Raw genomic sequence first — 11,706 nt, 5'->3', positions numbered from 1 at the left:
ATGTGTAAGAATTTACTAAAAGGGAAGATGGTGTAGGAAACTGCTCCAGCCGAGACTCAGGAGCAAGACAGACCTGAGTCCCCGCCTCCCACTGGCACTTATTCCCTGTACAACCACAGGTGGGAAATTACCTTTCTGAACCTCGGGCTTCTCATCTGAAAACTAGGCTAATACTAGTACTTAGCTCATAGAACTGACGGGAGCTTTAACGGAGGTGACGCAGGAAAAGCACTTAGTCTGGTGCCCGGTGTAGAGTAAGCAGTCAACAGTAACAGAAATGATGAAGGTGATGATGACGGAAGCCTGATACGGGGGGCGGGGGTACTAACAGATAATTACGTGGACCAACTGACCCCCAATTTCAGGGATCTCTTGCTCTGATTTTCAAACATTTTTTAATCTCTCAGCACACAACCTAATTCATCCTTGACTTATATGTTCCCTGAGGATTTTGATGAAATTAAATCGAATGTATTAGTGTCCTGTGACTGCTGTTAAAAACAAAAGCCAGCCACAAACCAGTGGCTTAGAGCCCAGAAATTTATTTTTCTTGCAGTTCTGGAGTACAGAAATCTGAAACCAAGTTGTTGTAGGGCCCTCCACACTCTAGGGGACAAAACGTTCCTTAACGTCTTCCAGCCTCTGGTGACTATTAGCATTTCTTTGCTCTCAGCTGTATCACCACTGCGATCTCTGCCTAGCTGTCACATCTCTTAAGTATGTTTCTCCTCTGTGTGTCCCTTATACGGACACTTGTTACCCACCTGGATAGTCCAGCATGATCTCTTCATCTCAAGATCTGTACCTTCGTTATTTCAGAGGTCACATTCACAGGTTCTGGGGGATTAGGGTATGGACATATTCCTTCAACCTACTGCTCAAAGTAACTAAGAACATGAGCTTTAGAATCAAATTGACCTGGATTCAAATACCAGCTTTACCACCACTAGTTAGTTGAGTCATCTTAACTAACTTAACATCTTTGAGCCTCAGTTTTTGCCAGTTCCTCGGGGTTGTAAGAAGTAAATAAGCTAATATGTTACCTCCTTCTGTAAACAGTACTCCTCTCAGTAATTGTAGGTTTACCCTACCATTACTAGGCTGCAAGCTCCCAACAGCAGGCAGCATCTTGCTTTTCTTCTTTCTCAGGTCCTTCTAATACAAGCCTGCAAGCATTTCTTCCTCAGCAAAGACAGGGTGAGAAATCGGCTTAACAAGCTACGCAGGCAAGGAACACCACCAATGACATGAGATTTCACAGATGATAGGAAGTTGGGTTCAAATTCTACGCATCTGAAGGAGGCTGTTAGAGGAGTCCAACAGTGACCCAACCTGAGCATTGCAGGGCTCAGATGGGTGGGCTTTGGGCAGAGAATAGAATAATTAGACAGGCATGCAGTTGGCCTCACTCAGCCATATTGTTACCATTAAAAAAAAAATCCCTCCCAGTGACCTCATTCCTTGGAGTGGGGCAGGGAAAGATACTCTGGAGAAGCCCCAGAATTTCATAAACAGATCAGAACCCGAAATTCTAGTGAGGGGCCCTTTACCAGACCACAAGCGGGAATTCACCTCCTCATGTTCCCTATCCCAGAAGGGCGGGCTGCACTGGCATATTACAAACATTTCAACACATCTGAATAACCCAAGAAGCTCACTTTAATGCAGATTTCTGCTTTCCCCTCCCACTCCCAGACTGGCTGAATGAAACTTTAGTGGGTGGGATTAGAAACTAATGATTTCAAACAACCCACTTAGGTAACTCTGATTCACTTGGAGAAAAACCAGCCATGATAATCAAATTATAATTCAACCAACCCATCCCTAAACAAGAGCTTAATCTCCAAACACTCTATAGAAGAACTAATATGTCAAACTGGAGACAGAGTTTGGGAGTCAAAGAGGATACAGATCCTAGCTTAGGTCCTTCACATAACAGCTGTGGAACTGTGGGAAAATTCTATCTCTGGCTGTCAGTTCTGTTGAGCAGACCAATATACCTCTCAGGGCTGTGGTGTTAATTAAATGAGAATTATGTAAGGTGCCAGCACACAGTAGGTTGAAGCAGAGAGTACTACTATTCATCAATCCATTTCTTCATTAATACACAGCTAGACTCTATTTCCAAGCATCCTGACAGTTTGGCACAGTCACGTGACTAGTTGACACCAAGGGAATGGTTGTAAGTAATGTGTGATTCCGCTAGACAAAGGCTTCAAGAGGAGATGCATGTCCTCCCTGTTCTTTCATCTTGCACCAATTGGATGCAGGCGATGGCCCTAGGAAAGTGGGGAGCTACAACTCGGATGGAACCTGGGGGTCTCTGAATCACTGGGTAGATGAAGGCCACCCACCAATCAGAATATCTGCCTTGGATTTTTTTTTTTTTTTTTTTTTGCAAATGAGACTGAAGTCCCTATACCTTCAGGAATTTTTTTTTTTTTAACAATGAATGTATAGATGGTCAGAAAAATGTTCATCTTTTTTCTCCACCTTTACATAATAATTACACATTACCTAGAATTGGTTCAAGAGTCTATCTCTGCTCAGAATTTCTTTGTAATATAAAACATGTAGTAAGCAAATCTTAAGATGGCCTCTCTGAGAGTCCTGTCTTCTGGTTATTCATTCAATTAAACACTAATCTTCAGATTTCTGTGAAGGAATTCTTTAGATAAAACTAAAGCTCCAAGCCAATTGGCCTTAACATAAGGAGATTATCTGGGTGGACCAGATCCAGTCATGTGAGTCTTTTAAAGCTCAGAAGGGGGAGTCAGAGAAACTGGAGCGTGAGAAGGCTCCATATGCCCTTGCTGCTCCGGAGATGGAGGGCCATTTGAGAAGGGACTGAGGGTGGCCCCTGGCTAGAAGCCAGGGGGGAAACCAGAATCTCAGACCTACAGCCGCACAGAACTGACTTCTGCCAATAACTTGAAAGACTTTGGAAGCAGATTCTTCCCAGGGGTTGCAGAGACGAGCTCCAGCTAGCCAATGCTTACTTTCTGGCCCTGTGATACCCTGAGAAAAAAACCTCACCAAGCCCACCCAGACTTACGACCTCCAGAACTGTGAACAAATTCAATTGTGTTGTTTAAACCACTAAGTTTGTGATAATTTGTTACAGCTGCCACAGAAAACCAATACATTTTCTAAATCTGTTTCCTCACCTAGATTTTTTTTTTTTTTTTTAAAGAATTCTACGAGGAGGTGGTAGAAAGCAGGTTAGGTGATGCCCAAGCATTCTTTTCGTGGAGACATCGTTCTGTGTCTCCACTGTATATGAGGGAGCCCTATGGCAGTTGAAATCTGAGGGGAACATGGAACAGTCTGGGTATTAGTTGCAGCTATATGCTATACGAGCAGACGATCCATTTCCCATTTCACCAGCCCTCAAATCCAAGCCTTAGATGTGGCAATGCTGTCAAAGAAAACAAAGTTTGGCAAAGTGATTCCAAAGCCACTGTGTTGACTTTAACCTCCCAGCAGATTTCCAAGCCTGATGAACGTGGAGGATCTGGCATTTCCCACTGTTCTCCAGGAAGGTGGCTTCTTCTGATCACATCTCCTGGAACCCCCGGCTGGATGCATATACTTATTTCTGTGTCTCTTATGCTAAAACACTTTCCCAAAGCAGAACATGTTTCCACATACATTATGCCCTCGACCAAGATGAATTGAAAAAGTTTCTTTTACTATTTTTTTTAAAGTAAAGGAGGTAGATACATACAAGTATCATCATGAGATACTGAAATAAATGGACAATGGCCAGATTATATATATGGAAATAGAATGCTGGGGAATTTCCTGGCAGTCCAGTTAGGACTTGGCACTCTCACTGTAGGGGTCCTGGATTCAATCCCTCCCGGGTCAGGCAACTAAAATCCTACAGGCTGCGCAGTACAGTTTAGAAAAAAAAAACAACCGACAACCAAAAACACACAAAATAAAAGAACTATGACCCACAACATGAAGCAACCAGCCCAGGAATCCAAACAACAACCTTGGTAGTGATTGACTCAAAATGGCCAGAATTCGATTAATAACTGATAGCTTCCCTAATTTTTGCCCCCACGTCCAATTTAGGACTAAGTAGAGAAAACTAAATCTCTACCCATACCAACCACAAGGGATGCCTGCATCTAGTTATCCTGTTAGCTTGAAAACAAGTTTCTTCATGGCAGCAGCTTCCAATCAGAACATAACCCTCCACTATCAAGCTCTTCTACTCCTCTGCCTGCCTTTGAGCCTGCCAAGCACCTGTGATGGTGGCTGATGCCCCTGCAAGATCTGGAGCGCTTTCGCTTGCTCTCCTTTAGCTAGTCTTCATTTCTGTACTTATTTTTCAAGCAGATTTAGGGTTCTAAGACATAAAGTGACATCCTGTTTTTAGTAATGTTAAGTTACCCACACTAATACCGATAATAAAAGAAAAAATTCTTATTAGGCTACAGGAGTGTTTCATGGAAACTCAGAGTCAAGACAGCATCTGGGCCACATGAAGTTCCTAAGACCAGAGTCTGGAAGAGTTACCAGAGCTCTCTCACGATCTTGCCTCTTATCTCAGAGAGTTTTCTCTACCTTATCTTGTTCCCAATAGAAATCTCCGTTTTTTTGTCCGCAGGGCAGAAAATATGGCCATGAACAGGGCCTATGTCAAATGGTGCTTGTCTAGACAAGGGGGAGTTATTTTCAGAGATAATTCCCCTCTCCCCTTTTTTCTTCTCTTGATCTCTGTCTAGTCTCCAGGGGAAAGGACACAGGGTCTATCTTGGAATAATTCACCAACTAATTCACCAACTATTAAAATTCTATATTCTAGGATAAAATAATTCATCCTAGAATAGTCCCCAAACCCCGAACCCAGTTGGTGATGGCTGTGGGCAGCCTTGGTTATGACCACGGCGACCAGGAGCCCATCCCTGTAACCCTTTGAAGGGCAGGGAGGGCTGGGACAGTTTGCAAAGCAAATGGACAGAGGCAGACAACCTGAAAGGGGTTCCCTTCATTCCTGGCACAGGGAGATGGTAGTTGGGAGGTGCTAGATTCTGTGCCTCCCAGTATCACTAACCAGCATGGTCTAGTTGCTGATTTTCCCTGGGAAGACATTCACCCATCCAGCATCCATTTAACAAACAGCAATTGCACATCCTAGCATTATCCTAGGTGCTAGGTATACTGTGGTGAAAAAACCCATCATCTCTGCCCTCACGGAGAAGAGGATGCCACCAAAAAACTGGAAAATTACAATACTATGAAAAGTATTATGCTCATTCAATAACCCAAATCTGAACAGGGGTGGGGCTGAGGGGGGCGCTGTTTTAAGAAGTGTGTCCTTAAAGAACAGGTATCTGAGAGGAAGCTTGAAATTTAGGGAGGTTGGTAGAAATGAAGGACAGAGGAATGCTCCCGGCAGAATCAAATTCACGATCCAGAAGGAACGTTTAAGGATACCAAAGGATTGAACAGTATTGCAAAGTTGACATGAGAAGTATTAGGGTGAGAGCCCTGGGAGGTAGCTGAGAGATGGGGCAGAGGCCAGGTCTCTGGGACTTGAAAGCCATAAATATATGATGAAGCCTAGGGCTCCTTATACAGGAGTGACCTAGATTACTAGATTTACATTCTCGAAAGGTCACCGACACTAGTAAAGAATTTGGCATATCTGAAAATTGAGAGAGCCAGTTTGGCAAGTTCATTTTACTAATCTTGGGGTTCTAAGGTGAACTAAAAAGGCCTGGAGATAGAGAAGAGCAAACTGATTCAAGAGATGTTATCAAATGGATCAAAAAAGGCCATGCTGTGGGTTGAGTGTTGGGAGGAAGACATAGAGATATCAAGTTATTACTTGAAATACTGGAAGAAAGACTGAAATAAATTGATTCTGTCACCATTTATTGGTGGGATCACAGGCTGAATCATGAGCCTTCTTGCAAGCCTCATCTAAAGCTTGCTCAGTTCAGAGATTATATCTGAGCAAGGAGGAGCTTATGAGTCAGTCACCCATCAAAGTGATCTTGCGAGCTTTCTTGTCTCCAAGAGACAAAGAAGAGAAGAACATTTTAGGATTATCATTATGAAAATCCATTTAAATATACTGAAAAACCAAAGTGGTGGGGTAGGGGGAGAACTGAAAATCTGATTTTGTCTCAACCACCATGTAGAACTGGGACAGAAACAACCAATTAGGCAGAAATCCAACTTGGATTACAAAAAGCTAGTTCATCAGTAAGACCAGTACCGACTGTAAAATCAGATGCAAAGGAGAGCCAATTAAGCACGAAAGTTTCACTGTGATAACATGTAATGAAAGCCAAACTGTACTAAGTATTTAAGTTTCCTGCCAAGGAGAAATATCATCTTCCCTGGTGGCAAAAGTCAGAATTTCATGACATCAGCCAGATAACCATAAAAGAATGTATCTTGTAATACAAAATGCCTCTAAGTCATCATGAGACTATGCTTTCCCCAGCCAACTAACCAACATTCATCATGTACTGAGGTATTTAACAAACACATTCCATTTCATAACCACACTCTAAGCTGACAGATTGGATAGAGAGATACCTAAAACACAAGCTATAGAACTTATTTTTTCCTTCTATGTTGTGAGATATTAAAAGTTTTGGAAATATCACCCTTCCTATATTAAAAATAACAGATTAGTTATGTGGATAACTGCCTTTTTTGTCCAAATAAAATTTATAAATTTTAATCTGGTTATGGGCTTCCCTCGTAGCTCAGTCAGTAAAGAATTTGCCTGCAGTGCAGGAGACCTGGGTTCAATTCCTGGGTTGGGAAGATCCCCTGGGGAAGGAAATGGCAACCCACTCCAGTATCCTTGCCTGGAAAATCTCATGGACAGAGGAACCTGGTGGATTGTAGTCCATGGGGTCGCAAAGAGTCGGGCACAACTGAGTGACTAGCACACAATCTGGTTATGAAATAAATTTTTGTCTTAAATTTTTTGTTTACATTCAAAAGTAATTTTTAATAAAACTTTCTCAATTGAAATTTTAATCTCAAAAGAAACATATTCACTATAGAAGTTTTCAAAGGAGAAAATTAAAAACCACCCTAATTCCAATACCCAGGAATGATCACGTCTGTAAGTTAAGACACATTGACCTCACGTATAACAAGGGAAAAAAGTACATTGTAAGAATTTTTAAAAATCTTATTCCCCATTATAGTAGATTGTATTATTGTTCAAAATATCAGCTTCCCCACTCTGGGGGAGGGTAACAATTGCCTGTCTCATTGCACCAGCCTTGACTATGTGACTTGAGACACCTCTCCTTGTGGGAAGATTATATTTCCCCACCCTGTTGACCGCAAGAGTGGCCATAGGATGTGCTTGATCAATGCAGTAATAACAAATATGATAGCTACCACCTCAAGGAAGCAGCTTTGGGAGTCACTTTGTGATTCTGCCAGTGTTCTTTCTTGAGCCCAATGTATATGAGGAAAAAAAAAATTCTCCCTCCATTCTTCTAAGCTGAGACCTCTGTAATATAACACATTAACAAAAGAAAAATAGACACATTTATTAACATGCATACCTCACCTATACATGAAAGATACTCAAGGGAAAACTGGCTCCCCAAAGTGGCCTACAATTCATGTACATACCATCTTAATAGGGAAAGGAGAAAGGGGACATAGGCATCTTAGGGAAGAGTAAATGATTTTTAAGAAAGATAAATAAATGGACCCTTAGAAGAACAGATGGGGGTTTATGTTGAAATCTGGGTGTGGGGGCAACTTCTACTCTCCTTTGGTTGATGACAGTCTCCGGGGAAGGGACTGTCAACTACAAACGGGCACTTGCCAAGGGCATTTGCCATCTGCCTCTTTGGAGATTGACTCCTGTGCTGCTGCAGCTGCTGACCTTCAACACTCCCTGAGGGAGTTCAGGGTGAAGAGTGAGGCGCTTGGTGCTCCAGGAAAACTGGCGGAAGAGGACTTTGGATAGTTAGATATTTTCAGGAACTGATTTCAAGATCCCAGTCCTCAAGTCTAGAAAAGCACTAAATCCCTTCATAGTGACATCAGCTCCTTGTGACTAGCAGAAAATCTGTAAGATAAGTTCATGATTGTGTGACTTCCTCATTCACCAAAATCACATATATTGACCTTGAAAGTTTTTCACAGATATGCTTCTTAGCTATATGGGAGCTGGGCTTCCCTTGTGGCTCAGCTGGTAATGCGGGAGACCTGAGTTCAGTCCCTGCACTGGGAAGATCCCCTGGAGAAGGGGAAGGCTACCCACTTCAGTATTCTGGCCTGGAGAAGTCCAAGGACTGTAGAGTCCATGGGGTCGCAAAGAGTTGGACATGACTGAGCGATTTTGACTTCACTTCACTTGCCCCACTACTTCTCTGGAGCAGTTTCTCAGCGCTATCTGAGGTATTGTTTCCTGGGCAGAAATTCTCATTTTGCCCCAAAAAACACTTAACTCAAAATGCTCACATCGTGCATCTTTTTAGTCAACAGGGTCTATGACTATTGAATCCCTTTTGGAGGATCTGTCTATAAGCAGGCAAGGGGCATTCAGAGAAAGCCTCTCCCTGCTTTGCTCCTTACTTGCTATAGCTCAAAATAATCGATACATCCAGGTGGCATATTTTGGGGTGGGATGTGTTGCTACCCTTTATTTTATACATCATGTATACATGGGAAATATACAGGAAAAATTAGTAACTCTCAAAAGTAGCTTAGAACTCAGATTTAAATACCATCTTTAGCTAAAGGCAAAGAAAAGGTATAGGGCAAGCCAAGAATGAAGAGGTGACCAGGAAAAGCATGGCAAATTAGAGAAAGGTGTATTATGCAGATTTAAGTCAATGTCTTCTCCATGGATAAGGGTCCGAAGTCATCTCCAGGGATTAATGCTTGTCGCCCTGGTAGAGGCGGGGAGGAGGGATGCTTTTCTAAATTTATGTTCTGCTTTCAGACAAATAGGGAAGGGCAAAGAACTTTTCTTATATATTCTCAATTGCCTTTTTCCAAAGTAGCATATTTTGGAGCGGCAAATTCAGCCACCTTCATCAGCAATGTCCCAAATAGGGGCTGCTGTATCAGTCTGGCTCTCAGAATGGAGAGAACTTGGAGCAGAGCTGCAGACATCTGATAATTGAAATGCATTGTGAGTGAGAACTGAACTTTAGTCATTGTAAACACTGAGATTTTTAGACTTGCTTGTTACCACAGCATATCTTAGCCTATAGTGACTGACACACCCAAAGAATCTAAATTTTCCTTATGTTTGAAGACAGCTTTTATGTACTGAAATGTTTCAACTTCCATTTCATATATTAAATTATATATATTTTAAAATAATTTAAAACCTTTAAACTCATGTCATTTTATTTGCAAATTGATTAATTTTATGTTTGCTTTTGATTAACATCTCTTTGGCCTATCAATGTGATAAATACATTTGGTTTATAAATGTGATAAATACTTTGGCTTAAAAATGTGATAAAATAGTCATATTTTTTAAAAAAATCTTAGAAATTTCAAAGTACAATTTAATTTTAATACATTTGATTTTCTCAAACCTTTCAAAAACCCAACAAAGATGACTCACATTAGCATAGACAAAACTTTCTAAAGATTTAAAACACAGGAAACCTAAAAAGTTTAACCTTATAAACTTAGTAATTTAAACATTTAAACATTGACTTTAAACTTAATTACCTGTATCTTTTGAATTTTTATTAATATTGTAATTCTAACTCAAGAGTCTTTTCACTCACTTTCCCCCCTTAAAAGGCAGAAAAATACACATAAACATACAATGATTACAAGACTTATTTCTAGGTAATAGTTATTATTGGACATAATTTAGCTTGTCATCAGAGGGTCTTTAAAATTCTTCCTGTTTTCTGGCAATAACAAGATATTTCAGACCTTTATGCTTCCTGTGCTGAAATATGCAATGTACTTTTCTCTTCTGCTTGGAGTGTAAATAAGATAAATCTGCAAAGTAACCCCTGGAGTTCACAAAAGAGCCAGAAATTCACAGTAACCTTTGGCCTGACATCCTTGGGATGCTGAACCAAAATCCCATGTGTTTAAGACACTGAGGTTCACTCTGTTATAACTCAGAGGCAATTCCTTACTGATATACCTATGCAAACACAGAAACCAAGAGGAAGTTCTGCATATTAAAAGCAAAAACTGACCTAAAAGGGAAAACCTTGAGGGATGGAAAATGATAAAGTAAAGGACATGGGAAAGATGGGTGGGAAGAGGTCAGATTTGGCCACCTGTGTAAAAAAATAAATAAATAAATATCTGCAGGAAGGATTTTAAGAAAAGTTTGCCTCCCCCCCCCCCAATTTAAAATTAAAGTTAGAACAGTAATTTCCATAGGGTCATTATGAGAATTTTACAAGGCATACATCAAGTGCTCAATGAACAATTGCTCTTGTTGCTATTTCAAACAGAGGCACCAGAACGGGATTTGAGTGGGGAACATTAAGAACACCCTGAAAACCCAGAAGACCATTCTTTCTGCCCCACCCTTCCCCTCTTTCATACTTGCCCCTCTGCACATCCATTTTAATCCCAGATCTTCACAAATTGGCTTTCTCCCTGTGTCCGTAACACCTAAACCAGACACTAATAACATCGTTTAAGCTCCCCAACTCCTCACTTCAAGTCCAAACTTCCAGAGGCTGATCACCCAACTTAAATGAAAAGTCCAATCCTGAATCAACTAACTGTAGCTATGACAATTATATGGAAAGAAAATAGCTGCTCCTGCTACAACCATGCGAACAGTTCCCCAAATATGAAGGAAACGGAGGGTGGGGACAAAACAACAGGCACATACGCTTTGGGTGCATTTTCTCCGAGCACGCGAGCACAATGTGCGTGTTCTGACCAAGTCCGTCTCCTTGACCAAACCAGGCTCCTCTGAGCTCCCTTCTTGACCAGGTCTCAACCTTAGCCTTTCACATCCATTCTGTCCTTGCCAGGGCAGCACAACCTTGGCTCAGCAAGACCTTGCTATCTGAAGTTCAAGTCCTTTCGTTACCCAGGAACTGGGATTGCCTCTTGGTGGGTTTCACAGCCAAAAGATACAAACAAGCCCAAGACTGAGAGAAGGAAGGATTTATTATCACTTGCAGCAAGTAAGGAAAACACCGGGGATCTTTCCCAAAGCAGTGTTTCCCTGAACACAAAAACTTGCCAAGTTTTAAGCTAAGGGGACATGTGTATTCACGAAGGGGTGTGAGCAGAGGAGAATATGGCATAGAATTGGGGCAACAATTGACAGAGTCCAGGCTGTAGTTGATCGGAGTCATGAGGATCAGAAAAAAATCATCATCATCCCTTATGTGTGTCCTGTTTACAGACGTGTCCAACTCTTTGAGACCCCATGGACTGCAGCCCACCAGGCTCCTCTGTCCACGGACTTTTCCAGGCAAAGCATATTGGAGTGGGTGGCCATTTCCTACTCCAGGGGATCCTCTCATCCCAGGCAGCAAACGTGCTTCTTCTGTGTCTCCTGCATTGGCAGGCAGATTCTTTACCACTGTGCCACCTGGGAAGCCCATTACATCTTAGGTCCCAGTTAATCTGATGGCTGAGGACTCCTGTGGAGTTGAATTCTGCAAAACAACTCAAGAGCGTGCTTTGGATTAATCCTGACTTTTGAAACAGAACTGGGAGTCTTTACAACTGACATGGTGTCTC

This window comes from Oryx dammah, unplaced genomic scaffold (assembly GCF_014754425.2).
Source record: "Oryx dammah isolate SB20612 unplaced genomic scaffold, SCBI_Odam_1.1 HiC_scaffold_26, whole genome shotgun sequence".
NCBI lineage: Eukaryota > Metazoa > Chordata > Mammalia > Artiodactyla > Bovidae > Oryx > Oryx dammah.
This window is presented reverse-complemented; position numbering follows the sequence as displayed.